Raw genomic sequence first — 25,413 nt, 5'->3', positions numbered from 1 at the left:
CCCTCTACTCTTTTTTTTTTTTTTTATGGCCACACCCACAGCATATGGAGGTTTCCAGGCTAGGTGTTGAATTGGAGCTGTAGCCACTGGCATATGCCACAGCCACAGCAATGCCAGATCTGAGCTGCATCTTAGACTTACGCCACAGTTCATTGCAACTCCTGATCCTTAATCCACTGAGCAAGGCCACGGACTGAACCTACATCCTCATGGATACTAGTCAGATTCGTTTCTGCTGAGTCACAATGGAAACACCTCACCCTCCACTTTTTTGTTTGTTTGTTTGTTTGTCTTGTCTTGTCTTGTCTTTTTAGGGTCGTACTGGCAGCATATGGAGTTTCCCAGGCTAAGGATCGAATCAGAGCTGCAGCCACCAGCCTACGCCAGAGCCACAGCAACATCAGATCTGAGCCGTGTCTGCAACCTACACCACAGCTCACAGCAATGCCGGATCCTTAACCCACTTAGTGAGGCCAGGGATCGAACCTGAGTACTTATGGATGCTAGTCAGATTCATTTCCGCTGAGCCACAACAGGAACTCCTCTCATCCTCTACTTTGAACATATATCCCACTGGCAAGACGAGATTGGGTATTTGGAGAACAGCTATCAATCTCTTCTATGTTTAACCATTTCAAGGAGAAACGGGGAGGGGGGGCATTTTCTCTCATCTCCTATAAACTCCTAGAATAAAGGGACTCTGTCCCACACACCGTATCACCCACAATGCCTGTTGAACCAGGGTTAAAAAATGAATATATAGGTATAGGTATGAGTGCATAAGAAAACAGATGTGTGGACATTTTTTGGAAACCAAAAATAAAGTTGAGTTTCTTTATATATCAGGGCTGAATCTAAAGTCTCCACACACATACGCCCCTATACCTCCAACGAAGTAACTTATTCAAATACAGAATCTGGAAAATGGCTTCACTGATGCTCTTACGTCTTTCTTAAGATAGTTAATACAAGATTAATGAAATATTTGGAAAGCTTAAAACATAAAGGATGACGATAAAAGAATCTTTTCAGATACCAATCTGCAGTATCTGAACATCTTAAATAATTCACAAGCCCTTTACCAAGTGACTAAAATTTTGGCAGTGTTTTGATCCAAGCGATGTTACTACATTTAGGAGTATGAATTTTTGTGTACCTTCTTTTTCAAAGAGAATTTATTTCCAGGTATTTATTAAAGAAACTATCTTATATTCGTTTAGGCAATAGCTGGATTTATGTGTTGATTAATTCATCTGTAATATTAGATATTACAAATACTACCAGAAGTTTTAAGGCAGCTATGGTTAAGGACCTAACTACATGGACCCTACTAGTCAGTTGCAAAAATACTGCATCAGTTCAGACTTCCCCAGCCTTGAGTGATGCCTGGGAAATAATAGCAAGAGTAATACAAGAAATAAAATACCTGCTCTGGGTCAGATAATGCACTAAGTGCAGCCTACAGATTCTTTCAACCCTTTAAAAATTCTACAGATGAGAAAACCAAGGTTCAAAAAGGTGAAGTGATCTCTGGCAGTCCTTTAGAACTGGGTTCAAATTGAGCACATTTATTTCCAAAGAACTTTGCGTTTTCAAATATAGATAAGTCAAATTAATAGTTATCACTCTTCTGCTCTGTGTGTGCTTGGCATGGAGTGCTACGCAACTATTTGCAAGAAGGCACCAACTTGAGTTGGTGCTTATGTCTCATGGCAGAATTAAAGGTGTTACAGGAGTTCCCTTCGTGGCTCAGAGTTCCCTTCGTGGCTCAGAGTTCCCTTCATGGCTCAGCATTTAACGAACCTGACTAGGATCCATGAGGATGCGGGTTTGATCCCTGGACTTGCTCAGTGGGTTAAGAATCCGACATTGCGGAGTTCCCGTTGTGGCGCAGTGGTTAACGAATCCGACTAGGAACCATGAGGTTGCGGGTTCGGTCCCTGCCCTTGCTCAGTGGGTTAACGATCCGGCGTTGCCATGAGCTGTGGTGTAGGTTGCAGACGCGGCTCAGATCCCGCGTTGCTGTGGCTCTGGCGTAGGCCGGTGGCTACAGCTCTGATTCAACCCCTAGCCTGGGAACCTCCATATGCCGCGGGAGCAGCCCAAGAAATAGCAACAACAACAATAACAACAACAACAACAACAACAAAAAAGAATCCGACATTGCCTTAAGCTGTAGTGTAGGTTGCAGACGCGGCTCGGATGCCACGTGGCTGTGACTGTGGCATAGACCAGCAGCTGTAGCTCTGCTCCAATTTGACCCCTAGCCTGGGAACCGCCATATGCCGCAGGTGTGGTCCTAAAATAGCAAAAAAAAAAATTTTTTTTTAAATAAAAAAATTAAAAAAAAATAAAATAAAGTAAAATAAAATTAAGATGTTACAGAGAGCATGTCCACAGATGCCCCACCAATGAGCTTGCACAGAAAGACCCCTTTGTTGGCTGGAAATCTCCAGAGACTGTACCTGCTCTTCTCTCAAGACCCTGGACAAGATGGGAGAGGCCTTCTAAAAACTCTGACCCAAATCAGACACAGGAGGAGGCCCCTCCCTCAGAGGAGGCCCCTTGGCTTCCCCTTGCTCTGTTAGACTGACCCTCCCTCTGTGAGGCATCGTCCCATCTGTCCGCCCCTGAATCCAGTCCTTGAAGCTGGGGTCTAGCCTCTGGCACAGCCAGAGTCAGGACCAATCCACTTTCTCCCTGGTTCTCATTGCAGCACACTTGCCACTGGAGGCACTGACAGAGCTATTTTTGTGCTTTGAACAGCGATGTTTCTGGCAAAGGAAGGACTGATCCCCAAGGCCTCTAGGTCCGACCACACTCAGCAGGGGCCTGGCAGGGTTCCAGCTAAGGGAGTATTCTTCCAGGTCCCCCAAGGAAGGAGTGGGGATTTTCACATCCCCTCACTACAGAACATCATCCAATCCTCCTTCAAAAGCCTTGGCTGGGAGAGATAGACTCAGAGTCACACACGCATGAAAATATTCTAGGATTTAGCTCTCCCCTGATGCTAAATTTGCAGAGTAGGACCCAGGCCAGCACATCCCAAGCAGACTCGGGTGGCTTGTGTCGGCAATGCTTTCCTCAGTGGAATGGAATCTCGCACAGACCTCCTGCACCATTCTGGCTCTCCCACATGACACTTGTCTTGAAGTCTTTCTCAAGAAGCTTCTCTCTCTCTCTCTGTACAAGCCCAGGGTTGCTCAACAGCTGTACAATCAACATTTTCAGCTGAATAATTCTATCCTGTGTATTGCAGGATATCCAGCAACATCCCTGATTCATACCCACTGGACGTCAGTAGCCCCCCGCCTCCCCAGTTGTGTCCCCAGCCAAGTGTGTCTTCAGACATTGCCCAATGTCCCCCTGGGAAGCAAAATCACCCTATTTGAGAACCACGGGCCTAGCCAGTTGAAGCCTGGCCCGTTCTGATGGCCTCGAGCTGCTTCTCCCCAGGACACCTCATCCCACCAGCATCTCTCAACACAATCTTTGGGTATTAAAACTCTTGCATGTCTGAAAACACCTGTCACACAGATGTCCCTGAGCTTTGTAGCGGTTGAGTTTGCCCTTCCCCAGTAATGTTCAAATTGCTGTAATCTGAGTGTCCTTCCTGCGGAATTCCAAGAATATACTTTCTCGGGCATTTCTGCAAATAGCAGCTCTCCCACTCTCCCCCAGCCCTCTCGTCACCACCTTGCTGCTCCAAGATGTCACTCTGTCCAACCGCAGGGCCCGGGTCTTCTCTAAGCCATAATGGAAGGAGATGGTCATGCTTAATGATCTTAACCAGTAACCTGGAGGAATTACAAGGTGACAAGAGGAAGAGGCATTAGATGTTAGTCCTCGAAGCTCTCAAGCACCAGTGGCCATTTCTTTGCATGGAACAACCTCCCCCCCACCCCCACACTGCCCATGGTCTCTCTTAAAACCACCAGCCTAGTGCCTTCTTCCCTGCCTCTGCCACTGCCCACTCCAGGATGCAACAGAACCCAGGTTCAGCTGCTCACCACTCATAAGCCAATAATTCAAGAGGCAAGTGTCAGTAGAAAGGAAGTGTGCTTGAATGAGAAAAGCTAGCAAGGGAGTTCCCATTGTGGTGCCGTGAAAATGAATCCAGCTAGTATCCATGTGGATGTAGGTTTAATCCCTGGCCTTGCTCAATGGGTCAGGGATCCAGCGTTGCTGTGAGCTGGGGTGTAGGTTGCAGATGTGGCTTGGATCCTCTGGCTGCTCCTCTAGCCTGGGAACTTCCGTGTGCCACAGGCGCGGATCTTCAAAAAATAAATAAAGAATGTTCATCAGACAGTGTATCGGTGATTCTTGTCGTTAATGGTTCAGTTTTGTACTCAGAGTGGTGGGGGAGGGGAGGGGACTTCAAAGTTCTCTTTGTTTGCAAGGAAAGTCCATAAGCCCTGCAGAGAAGCACCCCTCCCCAGTGAAGGCTAGACTTTGCCCTTGGTTAATAGAATACTAACCATTCTGATGTGTGAACCAATCCCATTTGGGCACCTTCTTGGGCGGGATGAAGCAAAGTGAGCAGGTGTTTCAGAGGCAACTTCCTGACCAGAGACAGTTTCATGAGCTGCACAAACCAGTTGTTACAAAGCCATTCCACTCTCCTCCGTCAATCAGGTTCCTTCAGCATCACACTGGCCACCAGAATCAAAGTTAACCCAGCCTTCAAACATGACTTTCCATTTTAATTATTTCAATGCAGTGGGGCTAGAAGCCAGGAAATTTCCAGTTTTGATCTTTGTTCCATAGAGCCACCCTAGGGGGGACACCAGTCATTAGAATAGCAGTTACTCATCACCATTCCAGGAACATCCCTACTCTGCCCCTTGCAAAGAGCCAAGTTAGAGCTAGAGGATGGCCAGTGGTGGTTTGCACACTTTTCTCCTCATCAAGACCTTTTCATCACAAGAGTCTGGTTGGGACCTCAAGCAGAGCCATGCTGGCCGATGCAGGCTGGACCCGGAGACACCGAAAGAACCAATGACCTGAAGTATGATCAGAATAATGACGGGGAGTTCCTGCTGTGGCTCAGAGGAAACGAATCCGCCTAGTATCCACAAGGATTCGGGTTCCATCCCTGACCTCACTCAGTGGGTTAAGGATCTGGTGTTGCCATGAGCTGTGGTGTAGGTCACAGATGCTGCTCAGATCCCGTGTTGCCGTGGCTGTGGTGTAGGCTGCAACTGCAGCTCCAATTGACCCCTAGCCTGGGAACTCCATATGCCTCAGGTGCAGCCCTAAAAAGCAAAAAAAAAAAAAAAAAAAAAAAAAGAATAGTGATGATTTTGGAATTCAGTATCCAGAAATCTGTTCTCCAAAGCTAGAGAGATGTGAGGCCATGTCCCCATGTGCATAAGTCAGGTCAGATTTTATTGTTACACACAAGGGAGAAGGAATGATGTGTCTGGCCCCAGAGGAGGAGCCATGCTGGCTGGTGGACAAGGGGGAGAGATCCCCACAGTTGTGCTGGGCTGTTGTAGCTCCTCTGGTTTAGCAGGCACTGGCTTGTTAGGAGGACACTGCTATGGGGAGAACCCAAAGTGTCTCCCTAGGCCAAAGCACTATTGCCATTGGGGCTAAGTGATTCTGTGTTGGGCGGGGGGCGTCCTGTGCACTGGTAGGAAGTGAGCCGCTTCCCGGACCTCCACCCACTAGGTGTCAGTAGCACCTTGCTCCTGCGTCCTGCAAGTTTTGTAATAACCAAAAATGTCTCCAGAGGTCTCTGTGCGTCTCCTGGGAGCAACATGGCCCCAGATGGAACCATCAGTGTGTACAAAGCCCACTGAGCTAAGAAGTACAAGAAGGAAAAAGCACAGAAGATGTTCTTATCCTCCAGAAACTGGACAGCCAGCTAGAAAGACAAGAAGTAATCCTGCTAAACCAGTGAAATAGATAATAATAGATCAAGATAACAAGACATGTCCCAAGATGGTATGTAATTAAAAGGATCTGAACTAGCACTTTCCTAGAGTTCCTCTTGCTGCTCAGCAGGCTAAGAACCTGACTAGTATCCGTGAGGATGTGGGTTCAGTTCCTGGCCTCACTCAGTGGGCTCTAAGATCCAGCATTGCTGTGAGCTGTGGTGTAGGTTGCAGACACGGTTCAGATCTGGCATGGCTGTTGCTGCAGAGTAGGCCAATGGCTGCGGCTCTGATTCAACCCCTAGCTTGGGAATCTCCATGTGCCTCAGCTTCAGCCTTTAAAAGAAAAAAAAAAACAAAACTTTCTAACATTTTCACAAAATCTGGAGTTCAGGGTTGCTTGAAGAGCTGTCCTTGGGCTGCCAAGTACAGCCTCAGCTAGACTCTTGTTAGGAATCCAGTTCTCAGGCCTGCTAAGTCAAAAACTCTGGGAAATCATTTTATTGAAATGATTTAATTATTGGTCTTCCTTAATGTGAAGTGGAAGTGCCACGAGCACAGACTCTCACTTGTTTTTGTTGGTCACAGACACCCTTCCCCAGTATCTGACACATAGTAGATGTGCAGTACGTGTCAGGAGCAGCTTTCCTGGGACGAGACCTGGCAGCAGTACGAAGGCATCAAAAAGGACCCTGAACACCAGGTGGCTTCAGGCAGTGATAACCAGGTGAAGTGGACCAACCCGAATGCTGGATCTTTCGTGGTCAGGGACTTTTGCAGTACTTTGCACTAATTATCTATCTATCTATCTATCTATCTATCTATCTATCTATCTATCTATCTCCTGGCTTTGAGACAGAGTGTGAGAGAGGGAGGGAGCACACGTCTGTGTGTGTATAACCTCAGCTATAGGAGAGACACTTTTAGGGAGGGAAGATTTTCACAGTCCTGAAAGAGACATTTCTCTGTCCCACGACACCGCTCCACCCCCACCCCCCACGACCTTGTCTGCCTTTGATCCCCTCAAAAAGACAAGTGGATGGCAAAACCCAGTGACAAACTCTGGGCCCTTGGTTGGAATAGAGGGGTCAACATGGGGCAGGGGCAGAAAAGGGAAAAAAAGAAAAAAAGAAAACACCAATGCAAACGCGTTAGCTGGTGCTCCTCCATGCACCACCTGTTCATCCATAAAACACTCACTGAGCATCTGTTCAGGGCTGGACAACTTTCCGAGGGTCTGGGGACCCAGAGAGCCCAGAATAGATAGAAGCCCTGCTCTTGGGTCGCCAGCAGCCTGGCTTCACACGCTGGGGTATGCATGAAATCACCGGGCAACTTAGAAACGTCAGCTGTGTTGTGGTCTGTGCACATGCGTGGCTGGGAAGAAGAATTTCCTGACTCAAATTGGGGGGAGAAGAAACAAGAATTTATTGAGCATGGAGAAAGGAGAGTTTATTGCGATAAGAGACATTGCAAGCGCAGCGGGACAACTTCCTGATGATCAGGGAGAGCCAAAAGATGACTGTGTGGTTATGTCTGTTTTTATAACCCAGGTAGAGGAGCGGTCTAGCGATACACCTGCTGACCGGCTGATTGGTTGGGGGAAAGATAGGGTCCTTTGATACACTTGCTGGTTGGTTGGGGGTGTATAAGGCCCCCATAGGAGTGGGGTGAGAGGTGGGCCACAGACCTTTCCTAGGAGGGGCAGGAAGGAGCAGGCCAGGTTGCTCAAGGCAGGGGAGGGGGCATTACAATGAGAGGAGTGGGGCGATGATAAGAGTCCTTCTTGTCTTGGCCAGAGGCTTTGACTTCTATCTCCTTGAAGGGGCCTTGAAGCCCAACAGACTGGGAACCTCTTCCCAGAATTTCTGGTTCTGCAGGTCCAGAGCAGGGCCTGAGAACCGCCTTGCTCCCAAGTGTCCGGCACTGGCGGTGCTGCGGGCCCAGGACCACCCTTCGAGCCACGCCGCTCTCAGCCTCCAGAGCAGGAGATGCTAACAGGCCACTGGGAAGCCTCTAGGGCAGTTGGTGGGCCGGAGAGAACCGCAGAGACCATCTGAAAAAAAAAACAGATGAAGGGCCCCCGTGCCTCCCTGGGGCAGGGGACAAAGATAGAGCTTCTCTGTTTACCGGCAAGGCCAGGGAGGGACCGCGGTCCCGCCCGCGCCGTGGGTGGCGGCGGTGGCTCCCGCCGGTGGCCCTTCCCGGTCTGGGCCGCGGAGGGAGGGGGCCCAGCCGCCCGCCTCGGACCAGTTTATTTACTTAAACAACACCCAGCCCGCCTTCCGCGGGGCCAGGCCCCCGGGCAGTTCCTGAATGGGACGAGACGCTGTGTCTTCACAGCAGCCCACCCACGTCGCCCGGAGGCTTTCAGCGACCAGCCCCCGGTGGAGGAAATGACAGGCGGTGTCGGGGCGTCGCAGGCGGCCCAGGAATGTGGGTGACGAGCCGCCCGAGATGGCCCCGGGCAGGCTCCCTCCTCCGCAGCCGCCTTTTTCTCGGCCGGGTTTTAAGTCTCCCTTTATTTGGCCTTCGGAGTTTTCATTCTTCTCAATGGTGATAAAGAAAAGCAGATAAAAAAAAAATTTTTTTTTTAAGAAGAAGAAAAAAATGTTAAGCTTTCTCTCTCAGAAGGGAAAGAGGGGGTTGAATAAATAGCATGTCCCTGAAAAGAAAACAAACAAGACTATTTCTGAAAGAACCAGATGGACTTGGAAATAGCTTTCGAAGGCGGCCACCAGACTGCATTGAGAGCAGCAGGAGCTGGGTCTGGGGGAGGTTGGGGCGGGGGGTGGCCGTCAGTAATTTAGATCAGGAATTTAAATCCTACAGGTCTGCTTGCAGAAAAAAGTAGGCGATTTTGGAAACCTCAGACCTCACTGAAATGAAATAAAACAAACCCTTCATTATCGTCTTTTTTTTCTAGCATATTCTATATCATTACTTTCTTTCTGACAGATCACCAGCATCTTGAATAAGAAATTGCTGACCAGGTTGGGGTTTTTTGGCTTTTTGGTTTTTGTTGTTGTTGTTGTTGTTTTCCTATTGCTAAGTTGAGGGAGGGTTGGGTGTTTGTTTTTCATTTTTCTAAAGCTTTCTCTCAGCTTAACTAAATGGACTTGTGCATAGTTAGATGGGTCAGTTTAAGTGGCCTTGTCTCCTTATCTATTTAACTTGTCTTTTATGCACTGAATCAACTATGTTTTTTAAAATGGTATTTGACTGATATCCAAATTCCTCTAACAATTAATTTCTCCACTGAGGGGTGATGTGTGCTACATAGATTAAAGGAGAAAACATTTGTTGTAAAAATCATATTTCCGTTCTCTAAGGATAAATTTAAATTTTTAAATAGATTATTTTTAGAGCAGTTTCAGGTTCATGGCGAAGTTGAACAAAAGGTACAGAGATTTCTCATACACCTCTTGTCTCCACACATGCATAGCCTCACCCTCTAACAGCACCTCACACCAGAGTGGTCCATTGGTTACAGTGATGAGCCTGCATTGACACATGACCATCACCCAAAGCCCACAGATTACACTAGGGCTCATTCTGAATCTATTACATTCTGTAGATTTTGACAAATATATAATGACATATATCCATCATTATAGTAGCAAAAAAATAGTTTCACTTCCCTAAAAATCCTCTCTGTGGTCTACTTAGATGAATTCTGTTTTTCAAAGAGAATCAGTTCCACATAGGAAGTGTCTCCTATTGGGCATTTATATGCCACTCATCTATTGGGAGAGAAATTTCTTTTTTGTCAAATCTTGAGCTTTGAAAGATTTGAAAAAGAGCAGCAATTGGAGTTCCCGTCGTGGCACAGTGGAAACGAATCCGACTAGGAACCATGAGGTTGCAGGTTCGATCTCTGGCCTCACTCATTGGGTTAAGAATCCAGTGTTGCCGTGAGCTGTGGTGTAGGTCGAAGACGCGGCTCAGATCTGGCGTTGCTGTGGCTCTGACGTAGGCCAGCAGCTACAGCTCTGATTAGACCCTTCGCCTGGGAACCTCCATATGTCGCAGGTGAGGCCCTAAAAGCACAAAAGGCAAAAGACAAAAAGAAAAAAAGAGCAATAGCTATCCCAATTGCTAGAATAAGTTCTGTTGAAATTTCCCAGAAGGCACATGCTGCCATCATCACGTTGGGGTGGACATGGACATTCACATCCCAGGCACTGGTGGAAGCTCAGGCAGGATCCACCCAATTCTACGAAGGATGGCCCGGAGCTCCCCATGCCTCACCAGACTACTGACACACGAAATTCTACCACTGGAGCTTTTCTTCTGCCCTGGATATGTCAGGGTAGAACTTCAAAGCCTCCTCTGGAAGTATATTTAGATGGTGACTCCAAAGAGATGGAAGAGGAGACAGCCCTGCAAGGGTAACCAGATAAAGGTCAGCAATAAACTTGGCCGACCTCAGAGTAGTCTTCAGATCCAGTTCTCCTTGGGTACAGATGAAAACAGGTCAAGCAAAATGGGTGACTAGGGCATACAACATGTGCTACTTAGTGGATGTGCAAGAGGTTAGGAGGCAGAAATTCTTGAAAATATATTGGCTCTAATTCCACATCACTCCACCTCTTCAAACTTTGGCCCTACCTGCAAAGGGGAAGAGTCAGAAGGCATAACTTTTAGGGTGATTTATAAAGATTCCTTCATCACAATATGTGTTTTAATGTTGATAAAGCAAACGTGTTCCTTTATTATTTCTTTGTTTCTTTCTTTCTTTTCTTCTGTTTTCTTTTTTGGCTGCACCCGCAGCATGTGGAAGTTCCCGGGCCAGGAATCGAACCCATGTCACAGAAGTGTCCTGAGCCACAGCAGTGGCAACACCAGATCTTTAACCTGCTGTGCCAGGTATGTGAGATAAATTTAGATGAGTGCCTGAGGATAGAGACGACTCATACAGTTCATCAGATTTTAAAATAAGGAAGAAATGAAGGAAAGAAGGAGGAGGCAGTGGGGGTTGGGGGTGGGGGACAAACCTAAGGCCAAACTGGCCATGCTTTGTTGAAAGCACTGACAAAAGAGTTCTTCAGCTCTATCCTCAGGTTTTGGGTGGAGGTGACACCAAGGGGTATTATTTTCTAGAACCAAAACTCTATTACAGGCTATAATTAAGAACAAGGGCAAAGAGGAAAAATCTTCATCAAGGCTCTTATACTTGTTCACAGGAAAATTACAAATTACATCATGGTTAAACAATTCCAGAATTTCCTAATATGTGGCCTAGCTTCAGAGGCCATGGTGACATTTCACCAAAACATAAATTCTTCATTTCATCAATGTGGTCTCCTTTTCATTGGTTGGCAACCTTAAAGAATTTTTTTCTAAGCAACAGTTTGTCAGGCACATTTTATGACTTTTACCACACAGGAACAAAGCCACCGAAGCCATGTCCAACAGTGTTGTTTTCTTGGCCATGTCCCATGCCCAGAACAGTCATTCTCCATCTTTATAGTTGCTTTAGAATCACCTGGTGGGCTTGTTGGGATACAGACACTGGGCCCTGTTCCCAGGGCTTCTGGTCCAGCAGGTCGTGGGTGGGCCTAAGGGTTTGGGTTTCTCACAAGTTTCTGGGTGATGCTAATTCTGCTGATCTGGAGACCACACTTGTCATCCCCTGGCACAGAATAAGTTAGGTCCTCAATAAACATGTGCTGGTTGCATAAAAAGACCGTGTCTTGGATTATATTTCAGCCAGTGAAGGGCGGAGAAGGATGAGTGCTTTAGCTTGCATTATAGGGTTTCTAGAACTTAGGAAGAATCTTAAAGGTCATTGGTCCAATCATAGCCAAGGTAGTGATTCCCTTAAGGCCAGGGTTTTTGTTTGTTTGTTTTTCTGTTTTTCTGTTTTTTGGGGGTTTTTTGGTTTTTTATTTTTTATTTTTTTTTTACAGCCACACCTGCAGCATATGGAAGTTCCTAGGCTAGGGACTGAATTGGAGCTGCAGCGGCTAGCTTACACTACAGCCACAGAATGTGGGATCCAAGCTGCATCTGCAACCTGTGCTGCAGCCTGTGGCAACACTGGATACTTAACCTACTGAGCAAGGCCAGGGATTGCAGCCACAGCCTCATGGACACTGTGGCGGGTTCTTAACCCACTGAGCCACAAAGGGAACTCCAGGACCAGGCTTCATTAATCAGATCAACTCAATGCCAAAAAGAAGAGCAAGAGCATCCAAGATACAAGATTAATATACAGAAATTGGTCGCATTTCTTTTTTTTTTGTCTTTTTGTTGTTGTTATTGTCGTTGCTATTTCTTGGGCCGCTCCCGCGGCATATGGAGGTTCCCAGGCTAGGGGTTGAATCGGAGCTGTAGCCACCAGCCTACGCCAGAGCCACAGCAACGCGGGATCCGAGCCGCGTCTGCAACCTACACCACAGCTCACCCCAACGCCGGATCGTTAACCCACTGAGCAAGGGCAGGGACCGAACCCGCAACCTCATGGTTCCTAGTCGGATTCGTTAACCACTGCGCCACGACGGGAACGCCTCGCATTTCTTTACACTAACAATGAAATATCAGAAAGAGAAAGTAAAAAACAATCTTGTTCAAAATCACCTCAAAAAATAATAAAATACCTAGGAATAAATTTATTCAAGGAGGTGGAAAACCTATACTCTGAGAACCATAAAACATTGATAAAGAAAATTGAAGATGATTCAAAGAAGTGGAAAGATATCCCAGGCTCTTGGATAGGAAGAGTTAATATTGTTCAAATGGTCATGTGACTCAAAGCAATCTAGGATTTAACATGATCCTTTTCAAATCACTTATGACATTTTCTACCGAACTAGAAAAAATAATCCAAAAATTTATATGGAACCATGAAAGGCCCAGAATTGCCAAAACCATCCTGAGGAAAAAGTACAAACCTGGAGGCATAACTTTCTCAGACTTCAGACAATACTACAAAGCTATAGTAATCAAAACTGTATTGTATCAACACCAAAACAGACACACAGATCAATGGAACAGAACAGAGAGACAAATAAACCCACACCCTGCAGTCAATTAATCTTCAACAAGGTTGGCAAGCATATACAATGGAGAAAAGACAGTCTCTTCAGCAAGAAGTAGTGGGAAACCTGGACATGTAAATCAGTGAAATTAGGAGACTCCCTTATACCATATACAAAAATAAACTCAAAGTGTCTTAAAGACTCAAATATAAAACATGACACCATAATGCTCCTAGAAGAGAACATAAGTAAAATATTCTCTGACATAAGTCATAGCAATATTTTCTTAGATCAGTCTTCCAAGGCAAAAGAAACAAGAATAAAAATAAACAAATGGGCCTAATCAAACTAATAAGCTTTTGCATAGCAAAGGAAACCATAAATAAAATGAAAAGACAACCTATGGACTGGGAGAAGATATTTGCAAGGATGCAACCAACAAGAGGTTAATATCCAAAATATACAAAATATACAAACATATAACTCAATATCAAAAAGACAAACAACCAAGGAGTCCCTTTGTAGTATGGCAGGTTAAGGATCCAGCATTGTCACTGCAGCAGCTTGGGTCACTGCTGTGGTGCAAATTCAGTCCTTGGCCCAGGAACTTCCATATGCCATGAAGCATGGCCAAAAAATCTTTCAAACAACCCAATCAAAAAATGGGCAGAAGACCTAAACAGTCATTTCTCCCAAGAAGATATACAGATGGCCAAAAGGTACATGAAAGGATGCTCAACATAGCTAATCATTACTCAAATACAAACCAAAACTATAATGAAGTATCACCTCATACCAGTGAGAATGGCTATCATCAAAAAATGTATATATAATAAATGATGGAGAGGGTGTGGAGAAAAGGGAACCCTCCTACATTGTTGGTAGGAATATAAATTGGTGCAGCTGCTATGGGAAAACAGTATAGAGGTTTCTTTAAAAAAACTAAAAACAGAGCTACCATGTAATCCAACAATCCCACTCCTGGACATATATGCAGAAGAGATGAGAACTCGCATATGAAAAGATTCATGCACCCCCTTTTATAGCATCACTGTTTACAATAGCCAAGACACGAAAGCAACCTAAATGTCCATTGATAGATGAATGGATAAAGAAGATATGGTATACACATACAATGGAATATTACTTGGCCATAAAAAAGAGTGAAATATTGCCATTTGCAGCAACATGGATGGACCTAGAGATTATCATACTAAGTGAAGAAGTTAGAGAAAAAAAAACCTATGATATCACTTATATGTGAAATATAAAAAAAAAAATACAAATGAATGTATTCATTTATGACTCACACACATAGAAAACAAACTTATGATTACCAAAGTGAAAAGTGTGGAGGGGAGAAGGGCTAAATGAGAAGTATGGAACTAACAGACACATACCACTATATGTAAAATAGATAAGCAACAAGGTCTTACAATACAGCACAGGGAACTATATTCAATATCCTGTAATTACCTGTAATGGAAAAGAATCTGAAACAATTATACAAAAACAGAGTTATCATTGTGGTTCAGTGGAAACGAATCTGATTAGTATCCGTGAGGATGTGTATTCAATTCCTGGCCTCACTAGATCGGGGATCCGGTTTTGCCATGACCTGTGGTATAAGACTCAGCTGCAGCTCAGTTCCTGCATTGCCATGGCTATGGCGTAGGTCAGCAGCTGCAGCTCTGATTCAACCCCTAGTCTGGGAACTTCCATATGCCCTGGGTGTGGCCCTAAAAAGCAAACCAAAATGAACAACAATGACAACAAATATATGTGTATATATATATATATATAACCTAATCACATTGTTGTATACCTGAAACTAACAAAATGTTATAAATCAACAATACTTTAATTTTAAAAAAGGAAGAAAAGCAAGCATCCAATAACTTTTCAATTCATCCTGCCTTCCCCTTCCCCAATGCTAGTTGACCCTGATTACTTACCCAGAATTGTCATCCTATTGTTCTATTTCTACAACCAAGAACTAGTTCTATAACAAGGCCTTAAGGGTTTTCATGGACAACCTTGCATACATTTCTGATATTAGGCAAGTTTCCTTGGCTTCTCTATCTAAGGATAAAGGGACTGTCAGCTGAGAATTTGAGAATTGTCCTAAGAACTCGGTGACTATGGTAGGATTATTTGCCTCTCCACGGCCAATAGGCCTCCCAAGAGTTGGCTGCTGCTCATGGATCACACACAAGGTTGGTTATCTGATGAATGCAAAGGCAGCCTCTTTTTCCGATGAAAACCAAAGTGCTCCATTCAGGCTTATGGGCGGCAGAGGTCAAGGCACAATATTCTTCTGGGTGATAAGACAGAGGTGCCATGTCTCCACCTCAAGAGAGCAGTATCATCTATCTCTAGAGATATATTGATATGAAGCATATTGATCCCAGTCATTGGATTGAATCACTTCCAGTGAGGAATAGTGCTCAACTCTCGATTTTCTAACCAATCCAACCTAAGCTGAATCCAGTTAATGCCTTTCAAGAAGCAAATCTTTGACTCTGAGCCTGAAAGCCTTTAACGACAAGGGAGAGAGAATAAACTCAAACTGGGTGATATCAAATAACTGGTCCTATACCAAGCCAGGAAAAAATACTTGCAAGTGCTTAGAAGGATAAGAAGGGGAAAAGCAAAAGAAAAATTATATTAGATTTAGTTGTATTAGATGACCATTTTTGTAGGTTACAAGGGATGCAACAGTGACAATTTTATGTGGTACAACCTAATAGGTAAGAGAGGCACTGACGTATCTGGCATATGCAACTTTTCAAAGACTGAGCCGTTCTGTTTCCAGCCACTTCTTTCTGGCCAGGTAACCACATTTTCAAAAACAAGAGGTGCAAAGGCCCTAGATCAGCTAACTCTCAGAGCAGAGGGAAGAAGCAGCACGTGCTAACTCCAGCACCTTTTGGTTTCCCTTTTCTTTTGCTCTCTGCAAAATCAGCTGCTGTAAACAGAATACCTCTTTCGGTTAATGCTCAAGTGGCTAATGTTGTCCGTGAAGATGAGCCAGCTAAAACCCATCCTGAGCCGAGCAGAGTATCCTTCGTGAAAGAAAACTGAAAACTTACAGATTTGGTAAACAGATTGCCTTAGTGAAGTTAATATTCCACCACTATAACTGTACTAGCATAACAAGATAAGAAGCCATAAAACATGGGATTCGAATACTGAGAACATCATTCTTCTTGTGTAGACCAAGAAGTAGGATCCTGCTCCATGACCAGCTGTGTACTCTTGGGAATCCATGTCACCTCTCAGAGCCTCCGATCCCTTAGCAGTCAAAGAAGGGGTAGGATTCAGATCATCTAAGGCTGTCTCTCCCCCACTGCAGTCAATGACTTTCTGGCGTATAAATATACCCTTAGAACAGTCTATATATATATATGTGTCTATATATATACATGTAGAGAGATGATTGATTGATAGATAGATAGATAACTGTCCTGAAGGACAATATTAAGTAATCAGAAGGTATATGAGGGGGTGGACACTAACAATATAAATGACACAACAAAACTCGCCATTTAACTTACACTGTTTCAAAACAACTAGCTCCAGCCTTGATGAAGGAAACCTCCTAAACGTTTAAGTTCAAGGTGCTTATCTAAGAGGAGCAAAGGCAAAAGCTAATGATCCTCATTGGGGTGACAGGTGTGTCTCCATCACACACATCCAGTGACTGTCTATTTTAGGGATGATCAGTCTAATATGGTGCAGCAGAAGGTAATATATAAAGGGCAGAGATTGGGGACTTCAGCTGATCAAGTGAACTGACACTGATAATGAAGATATACGTTCTGCAAAGTTTCCTTTCAAACTTTAATAACTTAGGTCTTGGCTGTGATGGCAATCACCTCTTACTGGCAATTGAAAGCCAATGCTTTACATCTCAGAGCTGTTTAAGAATGGCATTCCCATCGTGGCTCAGTGGTTAGCAAACCCAACAAGGATCCACGAGGATGCTGGTTCGATCCCTGGCCTCGCCTGGGGGTTAAGGATCTGGCATTGCCGTGAGCTGTGGTGTACAGACGCAGCTAAGATCCCACATTGCTGTGGCTGTGGCTGTGGTGTAGGCCAGCAGCTGTAGCTCCAATTGGACCCCTAGCCTGGGAACCTCCATATGCCACGGGTGAGGACCTAAAAAAGGCAAAAAAAAAAAAAAAAAGAATTGAGGTTAGAATGTGATAGGGATGGTATCCAAATTATAGGTTTAATCCCTGTGTGGCTACACACTGTTGACAGCACAGGGTAAGACTTAGCCCTGTCTATTTTGTTCACCGCTGTATGGCTAGTACCTGCCCAGAACAGACCATCAACATGTATCTGTTGAATGAATGCTTTACCTGTTTTACAAGATTGTACACAATGCGCATGACTCTTCAAAGCATTAGAAATAGGAGGCTTGAGTGGCTAGCAGAGTCAAAATCTCTCTGCACCAAGAGAAAAAATTCAACCTATGTTTAAACAACACTTATAGAGTGTTTCTATTTTCAGATTAAATTTTTACAATTTAAAAAAGTGTGCCATAGGTGTTCCCATCATGGCTCAGCAGAAACGAATCTGACGAGGATGCAGGTTCAATCCCTGACATCGCTCAGTGGGTTAAGGATCTGGCATTGCTGTGAGCTGTGGTGTAGGTTGCAGACACGACTCAGATACCACATTGCTATGGCTACGGTGTAGCCTGGGAACCCCCATATGCAGCAGGTGCAGCCCTAAAAAGATGAAAAAAAAATTGTGCAATAGCTCAAAGTAGGTCCTCTGTTTAAAAAACACTTGTAAGTAGGTTTGGAAAGAAGGACCAGCCTACACTTTCATTTTTACCATCTTGTCCCAGAGGATGCAAATAATAGTTAATCATTCATGTGAGGAGAAATCTTGTGGCTCTGTGTTTAATTATGTGTTAATTCGTTTTGTTATTTTGTTTAAATCTATTTTTAATATAGAATGCTGATAAGGTTGGAGTTTTTCTAAGTTCTTTAACAGAAAACAGAAACCAGCGAAGAGCAGAAGTCTCTATTTGTCCTGCTTAGAAAAAAAAATGCTACTGAAGGAAAGAGAGGGCACGTAGCTAGCCCTCTCCACAGAAGGAAAGGAACCCTTATAATTCTCGGAATTTAGCGATAACTACTAATTCTTTTCTAAAATTAGCAGAAAGCAGCCAGAGAAAGATTATCCAAGGACATTTGAAGATCCCAAGGGAATTTTGAGAGATGCAAAGCTGCAAGCTTTATAAACCTATTGCTTTGGAACGTGAGAGAGAAAACTAAAAAGTGTTTCTTTAAAACAACATAGGAAAGTGAGGGGACGTAGTAACAGTTGAATTTTGAGATTTGCACCAAAGTGTTTGTACGTTTGTAAATTTTGCTCTACAATACAGTATGCTTTACAATTAAAAGACATTTAAAAATTATTTTAAGTACAACTATTAGTAATCATATGTTTTGGTCTTAGTAAGTTTCATTCTGGGTAAGAAAAAAGTTGAACTCAATAGGAAAATGCTATGAATTTCTACCATCTCGGTCAACCATGACTATGGGAAGTTCCCTCTTTGCACCACACAGCTTATTGCAGAGATACCTGTTCACATGCATCAACACACACAAGACAGCAAAAGTTTCCCTTGGGTGTTTTATCTCACAAAACTAGGAATGATGAGAAATTTCCTCAGGGCCCTCAACGTGGCCTCGAGACGTCCCATCGAAACTTCTAGTCTTTCTGCCTAAGTACAAAAGTCACAATTCTAAAGGCAAGGATAAAGTGTAATTCAACTTAACATCTACTGATTTTCCAGTTGTAAATTTTATCTCAATTGGATGTCTACTATGTACAAGAGGCTGGCTGAACATTTCCAGGGAGACAAAGATGACCGTGACGTAGATCTTGATCTTCAAGGAAGTTACAAGCTACCAGAGGAGAAAAATGTGTGCATAAATAATATCAAACCCATACGTATTGTCTTCAGGGGAAAATACTTATAACACATAAGATTGCCTTAAAGAAAATATTTACAGGAGCTCCCCTTGTGGCTTAGCAGTAACAAACCTGACTAGTATCCATGAGGATGCGGGTTCAATCCCTGGCCCCACTCAAAGGGTTAAGGATCTGGCATTGCTGTGAGCTGCAGTATAGGCTGCAGATGTGGCTCACATTTGGCTTTGCTGTGGCTGTGGTGTAGGCCCGCAGCTGCAGCTCTGATTTGATCACAAGCCTGGAAACATCCATATGCTGTGGGTGCAGCCCTAAAAATACAAATAATAATAATAAAGACAAAGAAATTAAATACTTATGTATTCAGAGCCATCTTCTTAGTGTTCAGAAGATGGCTTATGGATGGAAGGCTCAGGAATGAAACGTGGAGAAGCTGTCCTTCAAGCTGGATTTTATAAAGTAGGAGGGAATTCAGTGAAAGGAACAATGACATAAAGCAGTGGAGGTTTTTGGTTAAAAGTAGAAATCACAAACTGGCAGCCCTTGGCCCAACCAGCCAACAGATGAGAGTTTTGTTTTGTTTTGTTTTTTTGCCAGAGCAATGTTTTTAAAAAAAAGTTTGGATCCGTTGCCAGCATTTTAAAATTGAGATTTCACGTAAAATTCTGGATTTTTGCAGCTGCTCTGAAAGAAAGCAGAAGACGTTAACACTAGGTCCATAGCCCACATAATAACAAGAGCTTGTCGTAGTTGGTGGCTTTAGAAAGATCACACAGCCCACCAGTGCCCTGTGACAGCCTCACCCTTTATGTGTCCCATGAGTCCCCTGTGAGAGATTACCTTGGGACTCCTGATTTAAAGTATGAACACAGGTCAGGCCAGTGGTGTGCTGGTAAATGTTTAACAACAGACTCTCTAAGAAAAAAGCCCGATTGTAATACTTGTCAATTTCTGTGGTGTAATCAGCCACCATGGTCAATTTCAAGCGACTAAATTCATGCCCCTGAAAGTGGAATTGGGAAGAGATGCACACAAAAGACTCTCCCTCGAGATTCAAATCAGTCCCAACATTCTGCTGGGTAAGACAGAGCTGGGTTCAAAGAGAAAATTTTAGGGCCACACCCACGGCATGTGGAGGTTCCCAGGCTAGGGGGTCTAATCGAAGCTACAGCTGCCAGCCTACACCACAGCCACAGCAACATGGGATCCGAGCCATGTCTGTGACCTACACCACAGCTCACAGCAACGCTGGATCCTTAACCCACTGAGCAAGGCCAGGAATCGAACCCCACCCTCATGGTTCCTAGTGGGATTCGTTAACCACTGCGCCATGACATGAACTCCCCAACGCTGATTCTTATGCATAATCCTGTTTGTCTCCTTTTTACTCCTCTCAAGTCTTCCTAATGGGGGCCAGTCTGTAAGGCATTAGCCTGCTGTGGCTTCCTTTGCCTGGCAAAGCAATAAAAATCATGTTTTTCTCCTTCACCTAAAACTCTGTCTCTGTATTTCTATTCAGGCCTGGTGGACAGAGGCAGTTTTGGCAATAATACCAAAACCCTCTTTCCACAAAAAAGAAAGAAAAAAAAAGCACTGTGATCATTCATATGTATTAGGGTGCAGATGACTGATAGCAGTTTAAAATCCCTCAGGGAGACTTAAAATTTCCCGGGACCCCAGACCATTGAGGAATGGGGCTGCTAGAGTGGGATTTCAGCCATCACAGTCCATTGAAATGCAGGTAGGAGGCTCTCTTCAACACCCAGAAGTCCCAATATAGAAAGCTCTGCTGAGACTAAGCACTGGCTAGTAAAAATATAATGACAGTCACAGATATAATTTAACATCTTCTAGCAGCCACATTTAAAGAAAGAAAGAGCTGAAATTAATTTTAATAATATATTTTATCCCACCAAATATATCCAACTATTGGAGTTCCCTGGTGGCTTAGCAGTTAAGGAATCAGTGTTGTCATTACTGTGGCTCAGATTCCATCCCTGGTCCAGGAAATTCTGCATGCTACAGGTGCAGCCCCCCCCCCCATATTACTTTGACGTATAATCAATATAAAAAGAAATAGAAATAATATTGTAGATTCCTTTTTTCATCCTAAGCCTTCAAAATACAGTGTGTGTCTTACATTTGGAACACTTGTCAATTTGCGCCGGCCACGTTTCAAATGCTCTGTGGCCACCACACTGGACAACAGAGTGTAATGAATAACTGATGTAAGATGCCATTAACTCTGACAAACCGCATAATAAGTACCTGATAAAACTGCTCGATTCCCCTTCTTTCTCTGCATTCACCCACTCTGTTGCTCTTCCTAACACCTACTACTCAGTGAGCCTGATCCTGACAAGCTAGGTTCCCATGAGGAGGAAGTGAGGAACCAGCCATCGGTTCCCTGACTGAGAAGTGGAACAACTGGATGAAGCATAAGAAATGATCCCAAAGGAAGGCATCCAAAAGGACAGAGGCAGCCGGAATTATTCAAAGACAGGAATGTCTCACAAATGCATGGGTCCCAGGTTGGCAGACAGGGACTTAGAAGTGCAGCATTCCAAAGCCTGTCTCCCACAACCCCACCCATCGGATCTCTTCTCCCAAACAAAGCCATGCAAAGTGGGACACACACACACACACACACAAACACACACACACACACACACACACCAGCGCCCCCATTACACAGCCTGTGCAAGGCTCTGAGCTTGCAGCCCCTGGTCTGTTCAGACAATAATCATAGAACACAGAGAAATATGGCACCCAAGCCTGCTTTCCAAGGGCTGTTAATCTGGTTGGGTGGGTAAGGAAAATACACCATGTAACTCAGCTTTGGCAGTCAATAACAGAGAATTCAAGGGATGAGCCTTGAAGGAGGGCAGGAAACAGCCCTAAGAGGCTGTTCCAGGCAGAAGGAACTTCAGTGAAGGCATGGAGAAGAAGGAGGCAGGTTGCTGCTGATGGAGGCTTAGTTGTGCACATCTTGCCCAGGTTTTTCTTTTCTTTTCTTTTCTTTCTTTCTTTTTTTTTTTTTTTTTTTGGTCTTTTTAGGGTGAACCCCATGGCATATGGAAGTTTCCAGTCTAGGGCTCAAAATCAGAGCCGCAGCTGCCAGCCACAGCCATAGCCACAGCAACACAGGATCCAAGCCACATTTGCAACTTACGCCACAGCTTGTGGCAACATCAGACCCTTAACCCATTGAGAGAGGTCAGGGATCAAACCCAAATCCTCACGGATACTAGTTGGGTTCTTAACCTGCTGAGCCACAATGGGAACTCCCATCTTACCCAAGTTTTAAGGGAGACAGTATTGTGGGTTTGGTGTGGCTTCTGAAGCATTTTGTGCCTAAAGGTATGAGCTAACATTGCCATGAGTGATGATTAATGGGAGCTGTTTCATTGTCACCCTCCAGTTTCCTCTTTTCCCAATTATTCAGAACATATTACTCCCCATTAAACATAAATGGTACTGGAGTTCCCGTCGTGGCTCAGTGGTTAACGAATCCGACTAGGAACCATGAGGTTGCAGGTTTGATCCTTGGCCTTGCTCAGTGGGTTAAGGATCCAGTGTTGCCGTGAGCTGTGGTGTAGGTTGCAGACGTGGCTCAGATCCTAGCGTTGCTGTGTCTGTAGCATAGACCGGTGGCTAAAGCTCCAATTGGACCCCTAGCCTGGAACATCCATATGCCACGGGAGCGGCCCAAGAAATGGCAAAAAGACAAAAAATAAATAAATAAATGTTACAAAATAGAAGCATCTATCGCAGGCATTCCATACCTGGACACCGTGGACATTTGCAGCCAGATCATTCTTTGTCATGGAGGCTCTACAGGTGTGTAGGATGTCGAATGGCATCCTTGGGCAGTTGCAATAAAAAATGTCTCCAGATGTTGCAAAATGTTCCCTAGGGGTTCCCATCAAGAAACCCTGCTCTGTGGGAGCTCCTCTCTGGAGGCATCTATTGCCACCCAGCCAGGAGCAGTAAGTTCAGGGACAAATACTGCATGGGTCAGCTGGATCCCAACTGTGTGACCTTGAGCGAGTAGGTCCACCTCCTCTCATGTGTAGCGTGAGGATATTCAGTACTTGCCATGGGCGGTGGTTGTAAAATCACAGATCATATATATGTAGCCCTCATCCAGTGTAGTACTCGGTACCATTAGTATTTTCTGGGCACTGCAATAAAAACATATATATATATATATTTTAAGATTGTGTGTCCTGGAAGAATAATTGCAGGGTCAGGGGGAGTGCTTGTTTGTTTTTTTTATTTTTCTTTTAAAAATAAAAGCCCTGCTTTAGAAGAGCAGCAAAGAAAAACTCTCTGCAGGTACCACCTCACACCAGTCAGAATGGCCATCATTAATATGTCTACCAATAACAAATGCTGGAGAGGGTGTGGAGAAAAGGGAACCCTTCTGCAATTCGATGGGAATATAAATTGGCACAATCACTGTGGAAAACATTATGGAGATTCCTCAGAAAACTAAATTTAGAACTACCATATATCTGGACAAAATTATAATTCAAAAAGATACATGCACCCCTATGTTCATTGCAGCACTATTCACAATAGCCAAGACAGGGAAACAACATAAATGTCCATCAACAGCAGAATGGATTAAGAAGATGTGGTACATGTCTACAATGGAATACTACTCAGCCATAAAAAAGAACAAAATAATGTCATTCACAGCTACATGGATGCAGATAGAGATTATCATGCTAAGTGAAGTAAGTCAGAAAGAGAAAGACAAAAGAGAAATGCGTATGATATCACTTATATGTGAAATCTAAAATATGGTAAAAATTAAGCTATCTACAAAACAGAAACATAGTCACAGACATGGAGAATAGACTTGTGGTTGCCAAGGAAGAAGGGGGAGGGAGTGGGATGGACTGGGAGTTTGGAGTCAGTACATGCAAACTGTTACATTTAAAATGGATAAACAGGAGTTCCCCTTGTGGTGCAGCGGAAAGGAATCCAATTAGGAACCATGAGGTTGTGGGTTCGATCCCTGGCCTCGCTCAGTGGGTTAAGGATCCAGCATTGCCCTGAGCTGTGGTGTAGGTTGCAGACACAGCTCGGATCCCGAGTTGCTGTGGCTGTGGTGCAGGCCAGCGGCTACAGCTCTGATTAGACCCCTAGCATGGGAACCTCCATAGGCTGTGGGTGTGGCCCTAAAATGACAAAAGACAAAAAAATATAAATAAATAAATACATGGAATAAAATGGATAAACAGCAAGGCCCCACTATATAGTATTATATAGCACAAGGAACTCTATCCAATCTCCTGGGATAGACAATGACGGAAAATAATACTAAAAAAGAATATATACCTATGTACAATACATCATATATATATGATGAAGAAAAAAATCTTTCTACAGATAATTTTTGTGGTTAGACCTCCTTGAGTTTTCCAAACCTGCAGGTGAGCTGAAGGCTTAGGAAGGCCTGAGCGTCCCTCACATGTGCCCTCAGAGCGGCCACCAAGGCTGATGCTCCCCTGGGTTCTGGGGGGTGATGCCCAGGCTGGTTGCAGGCTCTGCCAGTGTGGACCCTGCTGCAGGTTCTCAGGGCTGCCTGCAGCTTACATGGTCCTCATGCAAGCAAAGGGCCTTCAGGGTGGCAAATTTGCCTTAAATAACTAAACTTTCTTTCATACAAAGCACACTGCTCCAAAAGGTCAACCTTAGACTTGCTCTCCTAATCCCAATATATATATATATATATTAAAAAAAATTATGCTCTGTCCATCTCCACCACCCTCAGCTAAGATAGGTGAAAATACCCAGTGGCATCCATCAGGAGCACTTGGGCTTCTTAACATGACATGGAACGTGGGGAAAACCGGAAGTGGCGACTGCACTCTAATTTTATAAGCCTGACTTTATTGCCAGCACAGAGGCAATAAAGAGAAACAATAACCAAAACAACAGGCGGGCCTAGAAGAACTGCAGCCTGGCCCAGACTGCCCGAGGCGCTTAACCTCACTGTGCAGCAGCTTCCTGCATCCAGGGAAGGGAATGCCACCCTTTCCTAAATCTTCGATTCCAGGTGGCTTCATAAAAAGACACATCACATGTGTCTTTTTCTAGCAAGTACAAGGTAGTGGCATCGTGATGGAGCATCAGGAATGTAGAGGCAAATGAAAACAGGATGGATTCTCACCACTGTATCCAGGGAACCAAAATATTAGAACAGATTAAAAAAAGGAAAAAGAAAAGAAAAGAAAATATCCTGCTTTCATCTGCAGACAAAAAGCTTTGAAAGGTGTGTGTGTGTGTGTGTATAAAATATTTAGGGAATGAGACAACTTATTCAAAAAGCAAGATTTAGGCAAAATGTTAAGGATACCTTTAGCTGTAAAATATATAGAGAATTCAATTACATTGTACTTTATAATGGCCTTAACTGTTCTCTCTATTAAATAAAAACCACACTGTTCCCTGTTCCTGTACAACAAAACATTCTATACATGTCAATAAATATGTAATTTTAAAAAAAAAGAACAGATGAAAATGAAAGTCACTTACTTGGGTTGGGGTATGTGCTAACTCACAGTACAATTGTTCTTAGTAAA

Source organism: Phacochoerus africanus, chromosome 12 (assembly GCF_016906955.1).
Source record: "Phacochoerus africanus isolate WHEZ1 chromosome 12, ROS_Pafr_v1, whole genome shotgun sequence".
Taxonomy (NCBI): Eukaryota; Metazoa; Chordata; class Mammalia; order Artiodactyla; family Suidae; genus Phacochoerus; species Phacochoerus africanus.
The sequence above is the reverse complement of the archived record's forward strand: the minus strand, read 5'-3'. Positions refer to the sequence as shown.